The sequence below is a fragment of the Tamandua tetradactyla genome, chromosome 2 (assembly GCF_023851605.1).
Source record: "Tamandua tetradactyla isolate mTamTet1 chromosome 2, mTamTet1.pri, whole genome shotgun sequence".
In the NCBI taxonomy this organism is placed as follows: Eukaryota; Metazoa; Chordata; class Mammalia; order Pilosa; family Myrmecophagidae; genus Tamandua; species Tamandua tetradactyla.
Genome location: NC_135328.1, coordinates 26,991,943 through 27,018,993, shown reverse-complemented (window position 1 = coordinate 27,018,993; position 27,051 = coordinate 26,991,943).

Genomic DNA, 27,051 nt, shown 5'->3' with positions numbered 1-27,051 from the left:
GGTGAGGGAACTGGGAGGTGCAAAGCTACTAGAGTCACCTGGTCAGGGCCTGAACAATGCTCCAGGTCAACCCACAGAAGATGGAGGTTGTTGGAACCTCGTGACAAGTCCAGGGCTGGAGCTGGTTGTGCTAACGCTACCACACAAAACCCAAGACGCCTTTCCGTAAGTCCAGCATCTCTCAACCTTCCAAACCACCATGCCTCCTCCACCAGAAGTGTTTATCTCCTTCCCAGGAGTGGACATTTTGATCGCTGGTCTTCTGAGAAGAGCCTGAAGACTGTAACAATCACACAATGAACTTTGAAATGTCAGCCCTGAGGACTGTGGGTCCTGGCCACTGGCCACCGGCCACCACACTTGCTGTGTGACCTTGGATCCGATCCTCCATCTCCCAGCCTCTGCTTCTTCCTCTGTCAAACCAAGAGGAAGCATCAGCTCATCTCTAAATAGTTGACAGCTCTGGGATTCTACAATTTTAGTTCTTTGTGGGAAACCTCAGTTTTCAGGCCAAGAATCCCACATAAGATGGAACATTCCCTATAGCGTTTTCCTAACAATCTTAAAGAGGAAGGAAGCTTTCAATAGGTGCCCCTAACGTTAAGTTATCTACATTCACCTGGTTGCTTTATTTGCAAAAAAGTTTTAAAAAACAGTTGCCATTTTATCTAAAAAGTGTGAGCTTTAAAGTTAGAGGATGTGGACTTGTAAAGTCCTAGGAACCTTCCAGGCTTTTTCCTTCCTCTCTCCCTCTCCCTTCTCAGGAAAGGACTCCAGTCCCATCTCTAAACTGGGCACAATACTAAATTGTGTCGAAAGGGGGCTTTGCAAGTGGAAAGCAGCCACTTCCCCTCCTTGGATAGCACCCGTTCAGCAAACTGGAAAATGCAGCTGCCGGGGCTGGGTTCTACTGCTGGCCCCTTTGTGACTATAAAAATGTAGTGCCTTCCATTATGGATCCCGTTAACACAATGGGGGATTCAAAGCATACAGTGCGGCATAAAACATCAGCTTCACCCAGGCTCTGAGCACCAGTTGCATGCTGAGAGGGGAACAGGGAAGCGGTGGGAGGGGGTGTAATTTGTATGGAGGACTGACAGATGTGGTTGATCCACTTTGGATTTATCTACCCATCTGGACTTTCAAAAGAAAAGAAAGTGGTGTGGTAACAATTTCATAGCAAAGGCCACAGAGTGGTTAATCTTCAGGGATTTTTTTGAGCTAACTTCTGAAAACATCGATTGGACATATTGATTTCATATTAATTGACTCTGACGAGCTGGAGCCCTGCCAGAGAAGTAAGGCTGGGCGCTGGTTGCCTCTGTCAATCCTGCTTTCTTTGCCATGCTCTGGGGCCGCGTGGCCCTGTGGTTCCTGCTGCGGTGCATGGGCCCTTGGCAATGAAGCACTTTGGGCCAGACTCAGGGAATCTGAAATGGAAGGAAAGTTGATGGTGAGGGAAGAAAATTAACCCTCAGTGTGCAATATTATCTATCTGGGAAACTGAGCCCATCTTAGCTGGGAATGGGGCCAAGCTTCAGGGAGGAGAGGGGAGGGGAGGAGAGGGGGGAGAACAGAGACAGGAACTTACAGAGCCAGAGAAAGCCAAAGAAAGAGACAGAAAAACAAAGCACAGAGATAGAGACGTGTGCTCAGAGAGACCGAGCTAGGTAAGAGACTCATCCCATCGAGAGAGAGAGGGTGGACACTGGTGTTGGTGGGCATGCAGAGGGAAGGGTAGAGAGAATTACAGTAGGGATAAAGGGAACACAGGCAGCGTCAGCATCTGAGAAACCCAGGGAGGCCCTGAGAGCAGACCCATAGCCTCGCACAGTGGCTGCCCACTTCCGAGACCCTGCAGCTCCCCTCTGGTCAGCGCTCTGGGATAATCTCTTGGGGCTTCCTGTCCACCAGCCCCCCCCTCCACAGCCCACAGGCCACGGCTCCAGCACAATTTAGATCCCAGGGCCTGCAGAACTGGTTGGCGTACTGTGGTGTGTTGGGAACAATGACTGAATCATGAACAACTGAAAACAAAACAGGAAAACAAAGAGGAGAGGAAAAAGCCACAATAATATTTTGGAGTCCTACTTTCCTACGTGCAGTTGCTAAGCAGCTTCCTGCTGTGTGCATTGCTCTGTCTAGAGAATTGTGAGGACAATGGGGAAAGCAGGTTCAGGGAGGTCTGCCACATGGACTCCATGTTCTCTGAGAGCAGGGAGGGACTGTTCTTCTTAGGGGGCCAGAAGAAATGCATCTGTCCTGAGAAACAACATAAAAAGGGACAGACTTCTGAGTCGTAGTGGCCCAATTCTCTCCCAACCACCCATTACATGGTGAGAAAAAATGGCAGTGCCTTAATATCTCAGGGACATATGGTCACCTACTTCTAAGGCCATGGTTATTCTTTGCCAGAAAAATGCCACCCAACAGTCTCTCTGCCTCCAGCCTGGGTTGTCTTCCAAAGTTATGCTCAGTACCTCAAAGTGTGACACTTATTTGGAAATAGTGTCTTTGAAGATGTGATTAGTTAAAATGGGGCCAAACTAGATTAGGGACAATTGGAGAATAGACAGACACAGGGGAGAGGCCATGTGAAGACAGAAGAGGCAGAAATTGGAGTGCTGCCTCTACAAGCCAAGCAACACCAAAGATTGCCAGCAAGCCCCTGAAGCTAGAAGAGACAAGGAAGGATTCTGCTGTATAGATCTCAGAGGGAGCATGGCCCTGCTGACACCTTCATTTCCAACTTCTAGCCTCTAAAATTGAGAGAAAATACATTCATTCCTGATGTTTTATGCGACCCAATTTGTTGTTTTGTTACAGCAGCTCCAGGAAGCTGAGACCCTGATCTATTTTTCATCAGACACAAATCTAATCAAGTGCCCAAGGGCAGAGGCTGCATCCTACCCATCTCTGCCAGCCAGATCTAGCACAGAGTTGGCGCTCAGTTTGTGGTTACTGAATGAATGAAAGTTCCGCATGATGAAATCATAGGTTTGCAGAATCCGGTCATCTGGCCGAGCTCCCTCGTGTAATAGATCAGTAAACTCAGAAACCACCTGGGACAGATGCTCAGCAAGACCCAGTTTGTTCTAAGTCAGTGTTGGTAAAGTACTTGGTCACTTATAACCCAATGTTTTAGATCTTTTCCCAGTTTATTCTCTCTTTTCCTGTAGTTAATTGTAGCTGTTTGGGAATGTGCCATTTCTAGGTTGGGTTCAGACCTGCCCAGAGAGGCCAGAGGCTATGATTCCAACCCCCAGCCTCAGAATTACTCCCTTGGTGTCAGATTTTCAGTTATTTGGGGCTCTATCAATTAGGAATCTTTTGATTCTCAGTAATAGATCTACTGGCTAATTTAGAGATCCAGAAGAATTTACTGGAAGGGTATAGATTAATTCACAAGACAGATAAACAGCCAGGTTAGAGATAAAATGGGATCCAGGGCAGCCCTGTGAATGGAAGTTGTGAGAACCTGTGGACAGACCCCTCCCCGCTCAGCACCCTACCCCTCTTCTGCCTTGGAGTACTATTCCCAGGAGAGAGAGCCTGGCTGATTTAGACAGGGTCAGGGGTCTCCCCTTGGCCAGGAGCACAGAAAGCCTCTTGATTAAACACCCCACTGAGACTGCCTCATGGTCCCACAAAGTCAGCACGGAACGGAGGGACAATAGGTCTCTAAAGAACAGTTTGAATGATGTTATGAGAAGAAGAAGGAAGAGCAACAACTTTACTCTGGCAATTCCATGAGCCTGCCCATCCTTCAGGAGGCTGACATAAAGCCTTATTGTTCACTTCATTCAGTTTTTTAGAAGGAGGTTCAGTCTTCTTTTCAAGTTGTTTTGGGGGTCATGCAGGAGATGTGGGGCATGATGGGAGGGGCTTTGTGGGTGAGCACTCAGGAAGGAGCAATGGAAAGGGTGCTTGTGATGATCCGAGCCAGGGCCACCAGTGGCACTGGTGGGGTCCCACCTGCCTACTGAGTGTCCTTGCTGAGGCTCAGAATTGAGGCTGTCACCTTGGCCCCAAGGCTGAAGACCAAAGAGGACCCCAAAGGAGGGACCTGACTTTCCCTTCACTCCGATTATCTGCAAACCCCACCTCTTTATAGGCCAACACGCTTCCTTACATCAAACTTTATAGGAAAATACATGAGGGTATTTCCAAAAGGCAACAACCACAGCCATTCAGCCCAGTGAATTTATCCTTTGGCAATAGTTACAAGATACCTGTCGCTGAGATGACAAATCAGGACAGTTGGGGCCTGGTCTCTTAATGTCTTTGTGAACACCCACTGCTCACAGCTCACCAGGCCCTTGCCCAAGTTTTTCTCCAAATGGAATATTCCATGAGTGGCCTTTGTGACTCCATTGTGCTTTCCATTTAAAATAGTTTAACAGATTAGTTAAAAAAAAACAAAACAAAACTTTCTGTATAGAAATTCTTTTGGTATGAAGACCACTCTCAATTATAAGCATCAAGTTTGGAACTTGGAGAATCTTCAGGCTGAACACCTGGGCAGCTCTGGCTGCTGCCAGTGGCTCCAGGAATGGATATCTATTTCAGTGCAGCCCGCACAATCACTGAAAGGACAATTTGCTTCTACATAAAGAATCACGAATGCATCCTAAATCACATAAAAGCCACTCTCTGCAGTTTGGTTCTCCCTGGCAGGCCAGTCTCCCCTGGGAATGGTGGCAGCTTTGTTTAGTGGTGCCTCAGTGGCTCTGCAAGTCAACAAGGTGGTGAGGGAATTTTCCAGGCCCCACTTTTACCTTGCCCCATCATTCTTATGGAGCCAGTAGGAACTGCAGTTTTCTCCTCTGCCAATTGGGAATAAGAATAGTAACTCTGCCTTTCTCTCAGGGCAGTGGTGCAGATCACAATGAAGCAACTTCACACAACATAAGGGCTCTGGACAAAAAATAGGGCAGGCACTAGGATTCTTTCAGAAGTGCACACCCAGAGCAGGTAAGAGCAGAGTTTTGGGAAGCACTTTGGGAAGAGGGGAAAGAAAAATAACCCACCAAGGATGGGCAAAATTGCAAGTGACACACTCGAATGCGTGCTGGTGACTGGTGAGTGTTTAGCAATTGGCTCTGAGGAGGGGGAGGTGTTCGCAGTAGCATCTGCCAGTTCCCATGGTGTATATACTACCAAGCATGGCCAATTTCAATACCAACGTGACATCAGTTGGCTAGCTAAATTCCCGGAAATTTAACAATCCTTTCCCTCCTCCCTTTCTTTCTTGTAGAGGAGCCACCTCCAGCATACATTCTCCCAAGTCCTGACCAGGTTGTCCTTCAAAGAGGCCTTAACTTGCCCACCTGCCCACCTGCCCACCTGCTGGATTTCATACAGAGTCTAGTGATTGACAAAAGCAGAAAAAATGGATAATCCTAGAGGGTAATCTTCATCTGTGCTTCATGTGTGAGGGAACTTGCAGTTTTGAGTCCCTTCTTCCCCCATGTTGACACAGGAGGGGCTTTTCCAGTGAATGACTGTTGGATCTCCCCTGATTGCCCGATGAGAGCGAGTTCCTCCCAGGTTGGAGCACAGAATGACCCACTCCAAGTCAAGAGAAGGGAAGAGGAGAGTCTCTTCATGTTTGCACATTCCTTCAGCCAATCTTTATCAAGCATGTCCCCTGGCCAGTGGTTTCAAGCATCAGTGAGATATATTACCTTCCCTTAAATGGGGGAACAATGATGAAGCAAGGAGAAAAATATTCAAGTGCAAAAAAGCACAGGCCATTCTGGAATATTTCCATACAGGCTGGTGAACTCAGGGAAAGCACCTCAGTTTCACTAAAGAAAAGGATACCTACTGCCAATAAATAGCATTTGTTAGGTAATGTGAAATTTATAGACACGTTCTCATCTGCTAGCTTATTTGATACATTCAGAAATTCTGGAAAATAAATTCTGCAAGATTCACCCACTCTCCTATCATCTTCTTCCCCATGAACAGGAGGACCAACGTTGAGCCTGGGAAGAGATAAGACAAATAAGTTTTATTGTGGATGCTTTACCAACTGACAGCAAAAAAAAAATGAGGTTTTGATCACAAAGGGACTTTAGTATTGGCTATTGCTTCTTCCTAAAATTAAGCAAAATGTTCCTGGTCGGCTTCTAATTGGCACTTGGCAGCTCAAAGATTCCTGGGGGGTGGCCCCTCACAGAGGACTGAGAGCATGGCTAGAAATGGGCCACCAACTGGGCATTTTTTTTTCTTCACAATTCTGAGAAACAATAAAAGCTTTTCTGAATCTGCTAGCACACTTTCCGCCGAAGGGTGTAAACTGGAGTTATTTCAATGCTCCATCCTTCAGGGGCTTCTGGAGCTAAAAATACAAGGCAAGTTTTTGTTTTAGTTATTGTCCTTGTTTTTGTTTTTGTTTTTGTTTCTGACCTTCTCTTGTGCAATGGAAAGGCCATGCACTCCTTCGCAGAGTGCTGCCCCCTTAATGCTACAGGCATGGGGGTGGTTGACGATGCCTCATGGTTAGTTGTGGTTCTTGCCCTGTTTCCCTTATGCCCTCGTTCTTCTACATCAGTGTGACTTTATAAGTGACCACAGATCCAGGTGGCCAATCATCTGTCTTCTTTATCGGCAACCACTTAACAAGTCTGTCCTTGAGGGCTCATCTCAGAGGCTGCCGGAGTGTGGTCGATTCCCACACCCCTTGCCCGGCTATCTAGGTGGCCTGTGACATCATGACAAAGGAAAGCTGAGACTCTTCCAGATCCCAATTATGCCTCAGAAGGATCTGCTGACTGTCAGCAAACAACTAATAAGGCAGCTGCTCAGGGCTCCCCAGGGGAATGGATTTCCACCCTCCCCGCACCCCCCCCCCCCTCCCCGGCTCTGGCTCATGCAAGATCCAGCCCAAATCCTTCAGTAGTTGGAGCTGGGAAAGCAGAGTACTTTACAGAACTCCAAGAATCCCTGCTCATTTGTCTCACAGACAAGGAATTTGTGGTTGCAGGTCTGAAGAACCAGGGCTTAAGGTAGGAGTCAAACTAAGATACATCCCAGGAAAACCATTGGGCATCTCCAGATAATTTTAGACTTCTGATCCCAGATAGGGGAAGAGTTTCTACAGAGGCAAATTTCATTTCTCTCATCCAAATAAAGAGTGACAGTGTCCATCCATTTTCTGGATATTTTGCCAACTGATAACATATCTACAACAGTTTGTGCAATGACTGAATTTGCCAAGAGCAGAAGTCTCCCTAGGTTTGCCCTCCTGTTTAATTAATCCAGGATGAGGACTTTTTTTTTTTTTTAAAGCGACATTGACACATGTCTATTGAGCTACAGCTACAGCCTCAGCTGAGTCATTTAGGAGTAAAAGCCCATCGACATGCCTGGTTGTAAATGAAACCCAGGACCCACCTCCTGACATATGCAAAGTACATCTGTGTGATTTGTGCTTGATTTGGTGATCGAGTCAAGGTCTGACCCTGAGCTTCCATTTTCTTTGGTGAAATAGCGATACAGTAACAACGCCTTTCCTGTTATTCTAATAGCATATTTTGGAGGTTCATATGATGTTAGGACTGTGAAAGCATCTGTACACTGTAAAGTGCTATACACATAATGGGAAAATTAGCTAAGTATTTTAGTTTCTAAAGCTGCCAGAATGCAATATACCAGAAATGGAGTAGCTTTTTAAAAAGGGAATATAATAAATTACAAGTTTACAGTTCTAAAGGTATAAAAATGTTCAATCTCATGACTTCCAGGTGTGTAAACCTCCCTGGCGACATGCGACAGAAATCCTAGAATGAGCTGGGACTCAGCGTCAAGAGACTGAGAAAATCGTCTCGTCTGAAAAGGAGAAGAGAGAAATGAGATAAAATAAAATGGCAGTGGCTGAGAGATTTCAAACAGAGTTGAGAGGTTATCCTAGAGGTTATTCCTACACATTTTATAGATATTCCTTTTTAGTTTAAGGTGTATTAGAGAAGCTAGAGGGAAGTGCCTGAAACTGTAGAGCTATGTTCCAGTAGCCATGTTTCTTGAAGATGATTGTATAATGATATAGCTTTTGCAATGTGCCTGTGTGATTGTGAAAATCTTGTGTCTAATGATCCTTTTATCTATGGTATGGACAGATGAGTAAAACATATGGATTAAAAATATATAAATAATAGGAGAAACAAATGTTAAAATAAATTGGGTAGATGGAATACTAGTGGTCAATGAGAGGGAGGGGTAAGGGGTATAGTACATATGAGTTATTTTCTTTTGTCTTTTTGTTTCTCTTTCTGGAGTGATGCAAACGTTCTAAGAAATGATCTTGGTGATGAATACACAACCATGTGATGATATTGTGAACCACTGATTGTATACCATGTATGGAATGTTTTTATGTTAATAATGCTTGTGTTCGTATGCTGTTCATCAATAAAAATATTTTTAAATAATGTCCAAACTAAGGCATTCAAGGAAAAATACCTTGACTCAAGAGAGGTTTATTGGTCCGGAACACCTCTGTCAGCTGGGAAGGCATATGGTTGGCATCTGCTGTGATCTTTTGTTTCTGCTTTTAAACAGCTTCCCTGGGGTCATTTTCTTTCTGTATCTCCAAATTTTTGGTTCTCATGTTGGCTGTACTGGCTCTTTCCAAAACAGTTCCCTCTTAAGGGGCTCAAGTAAGTGACCCACCTTGAATGGATGGGGACACATCTCCATGGAAATAACTTACTCTAATAGATCCCACCCAACAATATTGAATCAGGATTAAAGTACATGGCTTTTCTGGGATATAAAACAGTCTCAAACCAGCACACCAGAGAATCTTCCAGTCCCCATTTGAATAGTAGGCATGGTAAAGCTTTTGCTTTTCCTTCTCTTATGGAATATGAACACTATATTGATGACAGTGACATTGTGAAGGACAAACTCCTAAATGCATCTCAAGCAGTTTCTACGTAGAGGACAGATGGAATTCTAAAAGCTTGATGTCCACTGGAGATTGAGTAGTGAGAACTATGGGTAATCATTTCCCAAAACTAATCCCCAGAGCAAAGACATAAAATAGCCCCCAGCAAGCTCTTGTAAAGATGCATGTTGTAAAGCTGGCACACACCAACTCATGTGACAAGGCTGGAACTCACAAGCAGAGGGTTCAGCAGGCTTCGTGAATGCTCAGTGCAGAGGTAGTCTGGGCCAGGGTACTGCTGGATGCACTGTGCAGCTATGCTCTAGAAGAGTGACCACTCCGTACTCACCTTTGGTGCAGGGCAAGACGGAGTGCAGTCTTGTAAGTTTGGGGACAAAGAGGGTGAGTTTGGGCATCAGCTGCCTGGGAAAGGTACTGGCCAGTGCTGGGAAGCAGTTTGAATCATTGTGGGAAACTGAGTTTGTGTACAGCCTTTCAGCTGGTGGGAGGGTCTGAGATTATCGAGGGAAAGTCCTGCTTGTTTCTCCATGGAGTCCTCCCTAGATTTATGGTGGTGGGAGAAGGTGGTAAAGGAAACAAGAACTTCAATTTACTGAGCATCTACTATGTGCCAGACTGCACCAATTGCTTTACATATTTGATGTCACTTAATTCTTTCAAAAACTCTATGAGAAGGTATTAGATCACAATGTAATGATGAAGGTCTGAAGCTCAGAAGACTAAATTACTTATGGAAGTAAAGAGACAGGAATCCAACTAGAGTGAGGACTCCAGACTGTGGATTTTTCCTCTCTTTGAAGGTGAAAGACTTCTTAAAGCTCCAATCATGGATGGGCTTTAGGATCACCTGGGTGTAAGGAATTTAAAAATTATCATACCTGAGCACTGTTATATTTTCAAATTTTCTGATGATTCTGAGATGCAATCTGTTTTGTTTTGTTACAAACAGTGTTCAGAGGAGCTCCTACTTCATCTGGAGCTAGCATCAAGTCTATATCCAAGTAGTCCATCTGGGAAACCCATAAGCAGACAAAGATGAAATCCACATAGGAGAGTTTCAACCTGGGAGAAGCATCTGCACACAGGCTGTGACAGATCTCCAAGTAGGATTTCCAACAGGGCCCACTAGAAGACTCTCTGGCACTGCTCCTTTAAAATGATCTAAACTTGTTGCAATATGTACCCTAAAATATTTTTGTTTTTGAGAATGAAACACATACACACACGCACACCAATCCACATGCCAACTGGTGACAAAGTGTGGACTATGGAAGTGGTTCCTGATTACTGTCCAAAGGCAGGAATGACAGGGGTGCTGTGAGTTGTGAAGTAATAACAGCAAATTTCACTGAAAATACTTTCAGCAGATTTAGATATTCTCATGAAGGATCTTTTTGGCCCCCTCAGTTTTATTTTTCTCAACTCCTTTTTTTCTCCATTAGTTTCCTATCTGCTTGTGTATGGCTGAATTTCTCTCAGTGATAAACAAGACCAGTGCAGAGAGCAAATAATAAAGGAATTTGAAGTTCTCTCCTTCCCACTCCATTCCTCAAGCTGATCTTCCTAATCCTCAGTCCTGAATAGGTCTCTCTCCTGCTTAATCTTTTTCCAGGCCTCCACATTGCCCATTAGAGTGTCATCATTTGAGTGAACTGGAGCCAGACTCCAGCCTGAATCCTTAGCTTGGCCAACTATACTTGTGTTAAGCTTGAGCAAGTTTTTTAGACTTTTCTGGAACTTGGTTTTCCCATCTGTAAAGTGGGGAGAATAACAATGACTATCTGATAGGATGGTCTGGAGTTTCAGAGACAGAAATGATAGAGTGTTAGAAATTTTAAAATGCTTAGAAGTGTATCTGGCACACATTAAGTGCACAATAAATATTAATATAATAAATGCTGTTGTGGCTCTTATTACTGCTAATAAGAATAATTGTTACTCTGGCTTTCTCTTATTTTCTCCAGTCTCCATACAATTTACATTCCAGCCACACAGAACTACTTGCAGGTATTGGAAACTGCCATTCTAGTTGATGCCTGTGGACATTTGGACAGATTTTCCTGTTAGTAACCCTTCTTTACTCTGAGTACCTGTCATATTTTCTTTCTCTTGCTGCTGCAACAAATCACCACAAACTTGGTGGCTTGAAAAAAAGCAAATGATTATCTCACTATCCTGGAGGTCAGAAACCCAGCACGTGTGTCACCAGGCTAAAATCAGGGTGTTGTCAGAGCTGAGTTCCTTTCTGGAGGATTTGTTTCCTTGTCGTTTCTAGCTCTTAGAGACCACCCACATTTCTTGGCTCATGGTACCTTCCTTCATCTCCAAAGGCAGCAGTGATGGGGTGAGTCCTCATGTCACATCCCTCCAACCATTCTTTCATAGTTATATCTCCCTCTGCCTGCAGCCAGGAAAAGTTCTCAGCTCTTAAGGATTCTCATAATTAGGTTGGGCTCTCAGGATATTCTCTCTCAAGGTCCTTAAGCTTCATCACATCTGCAAAGTTGCTTCATTTAATATTTAATGACAGTAACTTCTCTGTATCATACTTAATTATGTTTCCCCTCTCTGTTTTCTTCATCTTTATCACAATCGTATGGCAAAGGTAAAGTCTCCATTGAGCTACTGAGAAAAGTGAAACTCAGAGAGTCCCTGTACCTTGCCCAAAGTCATTCAGACAGCTGTTTATTGGCAAAGTGGACACTCTCAGCCCAATCTTCTAAATCTAAATATTAAAACATGTCATTTCCATTAAGCCAGAAGAGCAGTATTATCTGAGGAGATATTTAATCTGGGGGACCCTCTCAAGTTTGACTCTCTTGTGGTTAAAAAGTCAATAATTTGGAGCAATAGTATAGTGGAGCAGGAAAAATAATTAGAACATTTTAACTGGATTTTATTGTGAAATAAATATTTTTATATGTGTAGAGAACTCTGAAATAGACGGGTATAAGTCTGTTTTGAAATTGCTGATGTGTTCTGCTAACATTTACTATGAGTGTTTCATGTGGTAGGTACTTGGAGTGGGTGGAGGATGCTAAGGTGATTCAGGCATAAGTTATTCTCAAATAGAAACCACAGGAAAGTAGAAAAGATAAAATACAGTCACCTGCCTACGTACAGTAGGATGTGCCACACAGAGGCATGGGTGTTGTGCTGTGGGGCTTAGATGAGAATGAAAGTTTAACTGCAGGGACCAGAACATAAATTGTCAAAAGTCCTTAAGATACCAGCCTCAATGGATTGATAAGAATTCATCAAAAATGGGTAAATTTGCTTAGAAGTAAATTAATCAAAAATGAGAAATAGTTCCTTTCTGCAGCCATTCAAAAGGTTTTTCCTTTAAGCAGGTAAAACATCGGCTCAATAATTGTACTCATATCAGTCATTTGCTTATAAATAATTTCTTATTGTAGATGAAGAAAAATAATGTCTTAGCCCAGTCACTGTCCATGGTATGAAATTACAAGTCAGTGGTCATTGAATGAATGAGGTTTTACCCCATGGTCTAAGAGCTATCCTTCTTGAATAGACAGAAGTTTAATGATGCTTCACCTGAACTCAGCCGTGACTGGGAGTAGCAAACAATATCCTGAAGACTCACCTGTTGCAATGGATATGGGACTTATTAATTGAAAGACTAAATATTTGATATCCATCAAATTTTGCATGGCAAATAAAGACACGCTATTTCATAGGAAAGGAATGAAGCATTATAAAGCCCAGTTTTTACTCTGCCTTGACCATAATGATGTTGATCCCCAAATAAAGAGTAGAACAGTGGGGAACCGCCCCTGTGCATCTAAGTCCTCTGTCTCCCTCCTGCTTTGCACTACACACCATGCTGGAGCAGTCTCCTGAGCTCATTTATTTTCACTGGTCTCTACTCTGTCTAAACCACCCTTCTCCACATCCTTCAAAGCCCTTCTCAGAGGTCACCTTCTCTCTGAAACCTTCCTGGCAGCCTAGGGGAAATTAATTTTTTTTAATCTCTGTGTTCTCATAGTCCTGAGCTCATTTTATCACATTATTGGCTCTTTTTGAGCCTGTTGTCTACACTAGACAGAGAGTTGCTCAAAGGTGGAAATGTCTTTTCCAGTTTTGTACCCCAATTCCAGCATAGGGCTGAGCATAAAGAGTGTGCTTGATTATTGCTTGCTTGAGTGAATTGTATTATGGCTTAATAGCATCACTCCAAAGGTCAGCTCAGAACCCTGTTTGCCTTTACTGAGTACAAACATGAGTGTGCACACACATTTCACATTGTGCCATGGAATTTCAGAAGTTGAAAGTCATAATTAATGAAGCATAGATACACAATCTTTAAGCATGTGGGATGGACAACTGCGCAGTCATGGAGACAACACACCCCTCTCCACTCCTTTGAAGCAAAGCTACTCCATGTGACTGCATTTGGGTCTTATCCGTAATTTTCACCAGTGTATTTTATATTTTATGATTCAATTTACTTTGTAATTTAAAAGAAGTATGCATTCATGCAGTGGCTTCTATATCACTACATGAAAATTGAGCTGAACTGCAGGGATTTGATTTTTATTACTTTTTTGAAACTTATAATGATTCTCTCAAAGAAACCACTTTCTAAATGTGAAGCTTCCCAAGCTTTCTGTACAAATTTACATAATTCCTTTATTCCCACCAGTGTTTTTAGAGCCACGAGTTCAGTGGCATTGAGTAGTTATTGAAAACGTGCTTGTTAATGGGGAAATAGTGGACTGGAGAAAGAAGCAGGGATGGAATAGTTTCATTTTTTTACTCAATTCAGGTGTGAATTCCTCTAGGAAATATTTGTCTACCCTCAGATGGGTTAGGGGTCTCCATGGCCTTCTTCAGCTTCCTAGTCTTGGATCTCTCAGAAGCCTGAATGACTTGGGCTCAATATCCCCAATATTGGTTGAAAACAGAATCCGCATACCTAATGGTCTGATCGAATGAATGAATGAATGACCAAAAGAATTACTGACCAGGTCTGCATACTAGTAACTTGCAAATCCTCTTGTATCAGTTTAGGATCTTTGGTAAGAAGCTATATAACCAACTCTGGCCTACCCAAGTCAAACAGCACATTTACTGGAATGAGACTATATAGCTCAACATCAAACCTGCCAAATGACAGGCCTCTGGGAGGTTCCAGGAAAAAATAGCTGACAATTCTTCAAGGCCCTATCTTTTGGGCCAATAAACTCTAACCATTTTATTCAGTCCTTATGTAACTCTCCTCAAGATTCTAATTCCAGGGAGGAAGAGCGATTGGCTTCATGGGGTTTAGGAGAGGCAGATGCATCTTGATTGATGATCTTCCAGGGCTCCATTGCAATGGAGGAAGATTAGATCCCTAGATAATGAGGAAGGTTGGGGAAGTTAACGAAGACAAAACAATAGCAGCATTCCACTCTACCTCATTTTCACTAGCTCTGCTTACATAGACATTCGGCACTGGGGGCCATGTGTAAGGTTGTACTTCCGTTTTTATATAGCATCCCTGCCCAAGACAGGTCATCTACAGTAAGAGGGATTACCTTCCCTACCTGGTCAGTCCAGCCTTTTTACTTTTCTTCTAAATTCTTCTTGCTATTAAAAAATATATAAGCACTTCTTGAACTAAAGTCTGCCCCTTGAAAGCTTCTGCCTGTCCCTCTAGACCCCCAGGACTGCCCAGAACTTGTCTATTTCTTGCATGGGGAATTCTCTGAGCCTTGACCCTGAGCCTTTGAAACAGCCTGATTCCCTCCTACACACCACAGAGCTGCTATAAGCACAACACCTCGCCCAGGCAGTGTTCACTTTATTACTCACCTGTACCCCACCCCCCATGGTTGGCCTGCCTGGCTCTTGCCACCACTCCCTGGACACTTCCACCCTACCTCTTCCAGCCCCAGCTGCCAGGACACCCTTTTTACTGAATGCTCTTGTCCTCTTTTCCAGTCAAGAGTGCTGGCTCTATATTAGGCTGACTTTGTCCTAATCTGGCTCTACCATTTACTTTCTATATGTCCACTGAGAAGTTGCTTAAACTCTCTGAAACTCGGTTTCTTAATCTGTAATATGGCATAATGCATACCTTAGCAGGTTGTTCAAGAGTTGTAGGAGATATGTGTTTAAGGCAACTTGAACAATGTTTTGAAACTTGGTGCTTAACAAATGGTAACTGTTACAGTTATCCTTTCTAATATTAATTTTAGCATTTCAAAATTGCAAAAGCTATAATCATTCTCATGTTGTAAAAAATCAAACCATAAAGCATTTAAATGTGAAAATTGAATAGTCTTTCTTCTCTCCCTAATCTCACGTTACATCTTCAGAATTAAACAGTGATGTGTACCCTTTCAGAAGGTGTACAATTCATGTATATACCTATATCCATATTTTGCTTTCTTTCAGCATAGAATATGATTGGACTACCCATTTATGTAAATATTAGTATCTCTATCTCATTCCTTTTAACAGCTGCATAGTATTCCATAATATGAATATACTACTCATTTATTTAACCATACCTCCCTAGCTGGACATTTAAGTTGTTTCTATTGTTTTATATGTGTGCATATTTCTGAAAAGATCCACTCTAGAATGGAATTATTCAGCCAACAAGTTTACACATTTTACATTTCAGTAAGTCATAATAAATTACCTTTGAGAAGAAATGTTACCACTTATATTCATACCTATGTATAGGTTTCTGCTTCTCTACACTGTCACCAACACTTGATATTATTTCCTTTTATTGTCCTTTGCCAACTCCATGGGCTAAAAATAGTTGGTAGATGTGGTAGATGGCATCATACTTTGCTGTTTAGTAGTAAGATTCATCATTTTGTGTTCAATGGCCATTCATATTTTCTAGTCTGTGAACTGCCTTTTTATGTTACTTACCTATTGTTTTGATTTGGATAGTTTTCATTTATTGAACTGCTAAAGCTCTTTACATACAGTTGACATTAATTCCTTGTCTTCTGTGTAACAAGTATTTTCTTCCAGTTTGTCTCTTATTTTTTAACCTTGTTGGGTTACTTTTTCCAATCAGAAATGTCTGACTTAAATTGTCATACTTGTTTTTTTTCCTTTTCACTTTTTTGTGTATTGTTTAAGGCTTACTTTCCCCAGGAATACGTTATCTTATAATGCTATTATAGTGGGTTTATTGTTGTTGTTGTTATACACTCAGGTTTTTAATCCATTTGAATTTATTTTTGAAATGGTATAAAGTGACTATGCGGTTGTTGATTTGAAATAGTCCTTTTACTATAATACTAAATTCATATTATACACATGAGTCTCTTTAGGTTCTCTATTCTCTTCCACTGAGTTATAACTATATTCTTGCATCAATATCAAACTATTTTAATTTCTAAAGCATATGTAATATATTGTATAATATTCTATATATGTAACATATATTTCACATAAAGTTTGCATATATGCACACACATTCAAATAAAGTTCACATATATGCACACACACTCAAATTTGGAGGTTCTTAAAAAGGGCTATGAGATTTCAGAGGTAGAAGAGTTTATTTGGTAATTTGGAGAATCAGAGAATTATCTGATGAGCAGGAGGCGTTTGAGATGAGCTTTGAGGATAGGGAGGATTTGGCCATGAGGTGACAGATCAAAGGGCATCTCAGGGAAAAAGTATTGCTTCAGCAAAATGACAGAGGCAAGAAAACAGAGGCAGTGACCATGTCCACCACCAACCCATAACAGCAAGTGTTGCACCTTGTTTGGGATGTAAGGAATGTTTGGAAAGAAGTATCAGAGAGAGAGTGGGGGGCAAGCTCAACTGGGGCATGATCACGGACGTCCTGAGCGCCAGGACAGGAGGGATGAACAACCTTGATTCTGGGAAGAGTAAGATGCTCTAGAAGAGCCTTGCAGTGGCCCAGTCTTACCTGTTTGTTAGAACAATGATGGGTGTGTAGATGTCCAAGAAGCAAGAATGGAGACAAGAACAACCAAGTCACTGTTAAAGGATTTTAGGCAGAAGATGGAGCACCTAAAGAAATGGCAGTCTAAGGAAAGTTCCAGCACTGTTTTGGTCAGCATTTTCTATTTTCTTCCTAATACACTGTATTAAAAGGAACTGATTAAGGATGGCAAAGTCAAAATTCTTGCATTTATACAACAAACAGAACAGAACAGCGAACTTTCCCACCTTTTCCCCCCAGGTGGCCTCCAAGTTCGCTAAAATATTGAACTTTGTGCAGTCTGACTATATGTGTGTGTCCTTGTAGCAGATGACCTTTCAGAAGAGTGATCTAGCTAAGGACTTCTATCCTGTGCAGGGTATTCTCAACCATGACACTACTGAAGTTCTGGGTTGGGTAATTCCTTCTGTGGGAAGCTTTCCTGTGCACTGATGTTTAGCAGCATCTTTGGCCTCTATCCATTGGATGCCAGTAGCAAACCCCAAACCCAGTTGCCACAACTAAAAATGTCCCCAGACATTGTCAAATGTCTCCTGAGAACTTCTTGTCCTGTGGACCCTTGAGACAAGTTCTCCCTGCTGGTGAATTTTTGAACAGGTCCGAGTGGTTAGATGGGCTACGATGATGGAAAAAACTTGAATTCTTTCCACCATTAAATAGTTGAAGGTCCTTGAATAAATCATATGTAAACTCACTGCACTTCTGTTTCCTCACCAAGAAAATGAAGATAATAATAACTACTTCACAGTACTGTTTCAAAGATGAGATGAGACCACGTTGTGTAAGGGACAAATACTGTGCTTGGTACTCTGTGGGTGCTCAGTAAACTTGTGTTGTCTTGCATGTAACTATCCTCATCACCTTAATGCAGTTTTTCTCCATCCATCCCTGGAAAGTGCTTTAAAATTCTCCTCTCTGGCACACCTTAAATCCCGGGCTTTAGGGTCTTGTCCCCTTTGTATGCAGGGCACATGAAGAATGCTGAGCTGATAACCAATCACCCAAGGAGCAAGTCCATCAGAGTCAACATAGAAGAGCTGGTCCTGGGTTTGGTTTTATTCAGCCTCTGAAATAATATGCCACAGCGGTCCCGGATAAACTCTCCTCCTGACTGGACTGCTGTGGCAGGTCCATTAAGATTTGAACCTCTGTAGGTTTAGGGATCAGAGTTAGAAAGAGCTGAAAACAGCTCTTTATTTATTCTGCCTATGAACACTCCAGATAGAAATTACTTCTGGGGTTGATTATGCACTTGATTCTTTTTCCTTTGCATCCTCTCCTTTCTAACTTTTTCCCTCTTTTACTGAGAGTTGATTCTTTTTCTCCTCATTCTTTACTTTCTTCTCTTTGACCTCCATAGAAAACCTTACACTTCCCCCCATGATTCCATTCCCTTCCCTCATTTCTCTCTCTCTCTCCCTTATCACTTCTCCATGGCATTATCTCCTTTTCTAATTCTCAGTATCTTTCTCTTAAATTATTACGTAGCTAATACTTGCTTATTAAAAAGAATTAGGGGGAGGCAATGGTGGCACAGTGACAGAGTTCTTGCCTGCCATGCCAGAAACTAGGGTTTGATTCCCGGTGCCTGCCCATGCAAAAGAAAAAAAAAAAGAATTAGGTTCCATATTCATAATTTTAAAAGTAGACGACTTCAACAGTATGTTAAATTTCTTTTTTCTGCTTTAATTATATATATAAATATTTCACTCGTTGGCAGCCCTAACCTAAGTAGGAAGATTCTGAGCACTTTGACATATTTACACACACAGAGACACGCACACACACACAGACACGCACTCACACACAATTACTCCTTCCTTCTACTTCCTCATTCCCTTTTGCTCTGAGCTAAACATCCCAGGACCCTCTTGTCTCTTTGGTAACTGTCTTGCTGCTGCTGTTGGAGATGGTCACAGAAACAGAGGGCTGATAATTATCCTGTACCTCATACGCAGTCATTACTGCATTCAACGGGAGCTATAGTTGCCTCATAGCTGAGGGTGGAATTTGCATCTTGAAACAACTCCCCATGATTCAGCCTTTAGAACCGTGTAAAATATGCATACACACCAAAGAAACACAGCACAGAGGAACTTCAAAGAGACACTGGAGCTTGTTGTTTTCATAGGTTGATCAAACAAGGGTGAAAACTAAGTCAGGCAGTGGTTTGGTAAAATATACTTCAGAAATTGCCCACCATTTTCTTGGGAAATGTTACCCATACAGACCAAACTCAGGACTTGGGAGTTGCCATGGAGACTCCCCAGTCTTAGAGAAGAAAGCCAATGCACAGCCGATAATGGGCACAGGGAAGTGGACCCCCACTCAGTTTTAGGAACTCAGGCTGGATATTCTTCTTTATGAGACCTCCCTATGTACCTAGAGGAGACCAATCTGCTTCCTTCCATTGGATCTCCTGACACTTTGTATGCATCTGTTTTCAGTTTTTGCTCTTCATATGCTGCATCTTATCTCTCCCAATTCCTTGAAGGCAGAGACAAAAAAGTTTGTTCTTCAGCCCAATTCAGAAGCAGACTGATGAAGAATCTTCTATGACAGGCCAAATACCATCCACCACCTGCTCTTATAAATAAAGTTTTACTGGGACACACCCTTGCTCCTTCATTTACGTATTGCCTATAGCTGCTTTCATGCTATAATGGCAGAACTGAGAAGTTACCGTAGAAACTGTATGGTCTGCAAAGCTTAAACAGTTCACCATCTGGCCCTTTCCAAGCAAAGTATGGGACCCCTGCACTACGGCTTTAGCCAGTTTAATAGAATCAACCAAAATGCTGCTACATGCCCTTTAAATACAATTGTAGAGGCCAATCTATGGCAGAAAAGAGAGCTCATGTGCCTTCTTTCACCTTTGCTTCAAATACATGGAACCCAACTTACTTTTACTTTTTCTGCATTTCATTTCTTTTGTTTTCATTTTATTTCTTTGATGACCCTCCAAAATGGTTCTTTCATATTTTCTGCTTTCATTCCAATGGCAAAGTATGCTTTTTTCCTTGTCTGCTATCTTTTTGAAACATGTTTTATAACATAGGAAGTGACACTAACAATATAAAGTGACAAGGCAAAAGACACAAATTCACACACATTTTAGTCCAGCCAATGTTTTTAAAAATCATCAGGGATTAAAAGGGAAAAATATACTACTAGCAATTGCTTCTAGATAGTTCAATTTGGGTAAATTTTACTCTTTTCTTTACAGTTTTATTTATTTTTTTTACAATAGCAACACATCTACTCTATCTGTCAAGCGTCTCTGATTTAAACAGTTCTGATTTCAATTCTCTGTTGGGCATTGCATCTCGAAGGCTTTCCCACATTGCTACATGTTAGACACACTCATAAATCCTACCTATGATTCATCTACATCCTACTTGTGAAACTGCTCTGGATGAAAGTGGAGATCTATGTGGAAAATATTGTTAGCTCTGTTTTTTGCCACTTTGGGGGGAAAAAAATCAGGTCATCCCTAAAGTCTAATTTGAGGTATTAATTCTACTGATCAGGTTTCTTCATGAGGACAGATTTCACTTTTTCTTTAATTAGTTTCTGTCTAATCCAGGCTTCTAACTTCTGGCAGAAGCTAGAAGAGAAACCACCATCTTCAGCCTTGTTACAGTGGAAAGACATCGGGGTGGAAACCCTTCCAAGGCCTTCTCTGACTCAAGCTCTTTTCTTAAATGTGTGGCCCTGAGCAAGTCCCTTCTGCTCTCAGAGCTTCAGTTTCCTTATCTGCCAATGATTCACTGGGTTACTGGGCACATTAAAGAGAGCAATTTTGGCACAAGCACCTGTGACCCTCCTAGTACCCAATACGTATTTGATAAGTATTCTTTCATTATAAAAAAGAAGACGACGAAATGAAGGACTTGCAAGGTGCTTTGAGTGAAAGATCCCCAGAGGAAACAACAATTCCTGTCTCTCTGACTCAGCCAGAAGCAGGAAGAATCTTCTTTCATAGGCTTTGTTAGTAACTACAGTTACATGCTGTGATCTACTTGAAAGAGCACTGGAAGATGAGTCAGGGGACCCAAGCCCAGTGTTGACTCAAATTTGCTGTGCAATCTTACATAAGTCACGTTGCCTCTCTGGGCCCCTGTTTACTCATCTATAACATGAAAGCCTTAGACAGAGAATTTCTAAAGCTTTTAATTTAATATTCAATGATGCTAACGATTCAAAAGGTTACAAAAGTTTTTCTTACTCAACAGATAAGCTAGAGAAGTTTTTTTAACAATCACCTCTAGAAAGATAACATGCTATCCTGTTCCGGTACTTACCAGCCTATGGTCACATAGCTAGCAAGCAGCTGAGCCTGGACATGAACCTAGATCTGCCTGAAATCAACTTTTGCAAACTTTGTACTCTCCTAAGGAGAATACATGTCAATGTGCTTCTTGTTTACCTTGGAGATCTTAGGTTTCCAGTGAATCCTTGATTAAATCATCCACATATATTCTGTCAGATTGTGGGTCTTCCTTGTTGTGCTATGGAACTTCCCAGCAAGGGAAATTCATTTGCACAGGGTCATCTTTACACGATCCACAGTCTAGATTTTATTGAAGGAGAGTCGCAAATCAAGACACTCTCCTAAAGGGCATCTCTAGTAACACCAGGAGCTAAAAGAACAAGTTTGAGGTTGTGTGAGAAGCTCCATTGTGGCAAAGTTTTTAGGTGCCATAGGAAGCTGAAGGAGAAAAACCCCAAACAAAGCTCAGGATGCATCTGTAAGTGGGAGTCACAACTGCTCGAGTAGGAATCAGACTGGGTGGCTTGAGTGCTGGGCAACTTGGGGCAAGTTGCCTAGTTTCTCTGCATCTCTGTGTCCCTAGGGGCAAAACAGTGAAATAAAATGGCTAACCCTCCTCCTATACCTCAGCAAATCAGTTGGATATCTTCTCTAGGAAATCTTCCTTGGTTGCTCCAAAGGAGATTGCAGTTCTTCCTCTCTCCCAGCTTCATACCTTTTTCTTCTGTAGTATCTAATTTTATAGACATTATTATCATGCATTTACTTATCTGTCTTTCCAACTGGACTATGAACTTCTTAAAGACAAGGACTGTTTATGTGTGTGTGCGTATACACCCTACAGCATTCAGACTTGTATAAACAATATTTTATCCTGACAATATCTTCACAATGGCCTCAAGGAATTTTAGGATCTACACGCACACACACACACACACACACATACACCCCAAACTCTTTTCTCTCTGATGCCTCCATGTTCTCACCACATTATTCATTTCACTTTGGCTTCTTCACTGTTCTTCTGACACACAGAGCACATTTACTCCTGCCTTGAACCTTTGAGGGAGCCATTCTCTCTTCCTGGAATGCTCCACTCGCAGAAACCTCTAGGATAACGCTGTCATTTCCTTGACATCTTTGCCCCCAGCTCTCCATCTCAACGAGGCCAAACTTAACCACCTTCTAGCACTCTGTTTATCATTGTGCCTTGTTGATTGCCTATCTCCCCCTCCAGAACCCAGACTCCATAGGAGGAGGCATCTTTGTTTTATTCATTGGTGTATCCCGAATCCCTAGAAAAGTCCCGGCCACATAGTAAATGCTCAAATACCATGGCTGAACTGAATTAAATCTATTACGTTTTTTTTTACTTTCTGCTTGAGCTAGGCCCCAGGATAGTGAGGCTGAGCTTTTTCCAATATCTTGGACCTAAGCATTCCAGGTCATCATTTCAACTCTACCCTGACCCTAAAGACCCAGAGTCCAGTGGAATAGTCCTGCGCACAGGAAGCCAAGTTCAAGTCCTGCAGTACTGCAGACCTCATTTAGCTTAGCGCAACAATGGCTTTGCCTTTTTGCTTTTAAAATCTTGTTTCTCCTCATAAAATAGCTCCAAAACAGAATTTTCAAAATGGGTGGAGATGTCCTAGGACCCTGGCCACTGGGACGAGCTGTCCTTCTTTGGAGTACATGGCGCTGGATCAGGATCCGCTTTCTGTGGGCTCATCTCCCCCACTCTCATTGTCCTTCTGCCTTGACGAGCCACTCGCTGCACTAATCACAACTAAAACAAAACTAGTAATCGCTTCTTGGAATATTGGGTAACACCATGGAATGTTGCCACCGGCCTATGAGAACTGCCCCCTAAGTCTGCTCCCAATAATTTCTCAGGGATTTTAACTCAGCCCATCTTTAAACTGAGTGTTTATCATTTTCCATTTTATTGTTTCTGGCTCCTCCTCTGCCTTTGAAGTTTCTGCAATCTTTAAGCATTTGGCCGATCTCTATACACTGCAGGTCTTCTCCCTCAAAAAGGGCACCTAGCCAAGAGTAAAGAATTGGAGCTCCTCTCTTGGCTGTGCCTATAAAACACACGGAGTGCTCCGAAGCCGGCCATTTGAAATGTGAGCTGAGCTAAAAGTACAGATGATGCGGCGTGTTCCAAGGAGATGAGAATACTCCAGTGGGATTTCGGGTGAATGGAGAGGGAGTGTAATGAGTCCTCCACATGCAATGTAACCCTCTCTTCTCCAGATTGTACTATCTGGAAGGGAAGATCAAGGCTTACAAAGCCTCCCTGACTTGTGAAAAGTTACAGGAACTTACAGCAAGGCAGGGTCCACTCTTAAAGCTGACCAGCCACATGAAAGTGTTCCGAACCATTTGGTAACCTCCATCAATAAATGTCCTTTTCTTGGGAGTGACCGTTCCAACAAAATGACTTCTTCACAGGGGAGGCAGATTCTGATGCTACAAACTTTGTTACCTACCCCACAAAAAAGTCAGGTGAGATTCCCTCCCCAGCTCCCACCCCATCCTTTTGACAATTTCCAAAAGAAGAAATGGGCTTAAGCCACTCTCCCAATGAGGAGACCCTGGATACCGCAGCTCAGAGCCCAGCCTGAGTACTCTTTTTAAGAAAATAATGTATCACAGGCTTGAAGTTTAATTTTCATTTGTAAGATGTGGGCCCAAATAGGCTTTATTATTTCAAAGACTTGGTCAGAAATCAGGAGGTTAAAAAAAGTCAAGGTGACAGCTTTCACCTGACTTTTTTGCCAAACATTCTTCTCATTTTGTAGGCATGTGTGCTAACATACTCAACTCAGCCGGATGTGCTGTCAGCAGCACCATGATGCAATGTGGGTACCTGGCAGGAATAGCACGGAGGTATGCCTGGAGGATACAGCCTCGTGAGGCAAGTGATGGGAGAGGGCAGAGTCTTACATAATTAAGTGTTGTTGCAAGGAGCAAGGGGTGGAGGGGTGGATGGGGTAATCAATGTCAGCCTGGAGTGAAGACATAGCAAGGCTGAGCCTGCCTATGATGTGTCCCCAACCTTCAATGCTATCCAACCCCGTGCAACAAAAACCAGCTGGACTAGACAACCAATGAAACTCCAGCTACTGATGAAAGAGGGAGTCTTTCCTGCCTTCCTGGTGATGCATAGAATTCTGAACCTTTGTCTTGTCCAGTTGCAATCCATGTCACTCTCTAGTAGGGATTCAAGATTGGGAGTTATGAGAAATGCTTCAAAAGAAGGTGAAACATTCACCTCCCACCAACAAAGCATTGACAAAACCTTTTGGATAACATTGACCTTGGGTTGGCTTTCTAGACTCTCCAGCAGTTACTAGCCAATAATATTCAACGCAAAGTGACTGCTGGTGGGTGTACTGCATGTGGGCTGATATAGCGACAGCTGAAAGGCAATCCTACTGGGGGCCATAGCTCTGGACTCCCTGGGTGGAAACCTTGGATACCCTGCTTTCTATGTAGACTTTATAGGAGACATGGATTCCTAAGTTAGGCGATGCTCACCAGCTTTCATCCCCTCACACATAACCCCTCAGAGTCAAGCAGCCACTGAGTATTATGTCAACTGCCCAGCTGACAGACCGTGTCCTCTCAAACATCCTTTCTGGGTATATAGGAGCCCCAGGCTGGCCTGTGATAGTCAGTGCACCTGAATACTTAGTTGAATTCAAAAACCTCTGAGAGGGCACTGAACCTCCTCAACAAGATCCTCAGACTAAGAATGAAAAAGGTCCTTGTACCAAGAAAAATAAGCAAAAGATTTGAACATTCACATCACTAAAAGAAAAAAGAAATTATGAAAGATAAATAAGTAGGTGAAAAGATGTTCAACATCATTAATCATTAGTGAAAGTGAATTAAAACCACAATGTGATATTGCTACACACCTAATAGATAAAATTAAAAGACTAACTTCACTTAATGTTGGTAAGGTTGTAGGGGAACTGGAACTCTCATTCCTTACTGGTGGGAATATAAAATGGCACAACTACTTTGGAAATAGTTTGGGAGTTTTTTACAAGGTTAAACGAGTGCCTATCATATGACCCAGCCATTCCACCCCTAAGAGAAATGAAAGCATATGTCTAGACTAGATCTTGTACATGAATATTTATAGCAGCTTTATTCACATAGCCCCCAAACTGGAAATAACTCAAGATCCACAAACAGGTGGGTAGATAAACAAAGTGTGGATTCCCAAACAATGGAATATTATTTAGTAATAAAAAGGAATGTGCTATTGATACAAGACAAAAAAAAAAAAAAAAAAAGATGGCAAAAGCTTCCTTGTGTGGAAAAGAAGCAAATGTCACAATATCCCTGCCAAGCTCATGCTCTAGTTAATTATGGAATTGATCCCCAGGAGTTAAAAGTATCACTCAGTTGATTCTGTTTCTCTCTCACCCAGTTGACTCTGGAATCCCAAGTACAATGGGCCTGAAAGTCCCACATTTGGAAACTTCCAGGAATGTGATACCCCTGCCCTTCTGGGGCAGCTCAGTCTTTAAGAATGTACTATATGTGTTCGAACCGTTTGGTTTATTAAAAATTTGTGATGATGTGATCTGTCTACTAAACTGATAGCCAATTCTTGAAAAAAGCAGGATTATCATAGTCCCCTATTATTTCCTTAGAAGTCCGCAGGAAAATTTGCATGCCTACACATTTGTGAAGTTGGCTACTTATGACCTCTTCCAGCTCCCAAGACTCGAAATAATAGCTGCTATAAAGGCCTCAGGGCACTTTGCATTGTACCCTGACCCTCTGATATACCGGGATGCTTGCTTGCTCACTTTCCCCCTCCATTCTGATTTCCTGTGCGTCAAAGCACCACCTTCTTCATGGCTCTTGGCAGAGATTCTCTCAACCACTATCTGCAACCCCATCTTAGAGACATCTGCCTCACGCTCCATACAGGGATGGAAAGAATCAACTTCATCCCTCTAGTGAAAGCTACAAGATCTCTGAAGTCCCTTTCATACCAAGAGAGAAGTCCTATAATAATTCATCTCTCTCTTTCTCTCTCTCTGTCTCACACACACACACACACACACACACACAGATACACATACACACTGCATTTCAGTATGAAACATTTGGATTAGTTCACTGTCCTAGATCAATTTCCCCAGAAACAGACCCTGAGATGACAATTCAAACACAAGTGACTTATTAGGGAGTTCCCAGGACAACCTAGAAAAAGATTAGGGGAAACTTGATGGTGAAAGAAAAGAAGCCAAGCAAGGGTACAATTTTAGACAAAATTGGGTCATTAAACTCTGCCAAAAACTGATCTCCTAGGGAAGCTCCTGGATTATAAAATATGTCTCAGTTTCCATCCAAACTCGAGACAAGGGGCTAAGTGTTCAGATTTCTTCACCCTAGTCAGTTACTTGCAAAAGACCACGTAGCAGAAAGAGAATCCCTAGGTGGCTCTCTAAGCTTTGGGACAAAGTGGCCATAAAGACTTTTATGAGTAAACCTGGAGCACATCTCCCAGTTCTGCAGATGCTGGCATCTCGTGGGAAGCATTATACATATACATACAATCTCATCCATATAAAACTCCTGTGAAAGACTAATACATACTCAACTAAAGCTGCTTTTACTTTCCCTACAGTAAACAAACCTAAATCTAAGGGACTATCAAACTTGTATTTATCTTTACGGGTTTGTTTTTATTTAAATTTCCAGTAATAACTACTAAACCCTTGGTGCTCCATCATTTGATGTTCAGGAACTTACAATCTGCCAAGAAGATTTCAAGACACTGCCATTTCAGTTTTTAGCAGAGTTTTAATGACCCAAAACTAGTGTCTGTTCTCACTCTCTTTCTCTCTTTTTCATACTTCCCTTGTGTAAATACAAGCATATGGT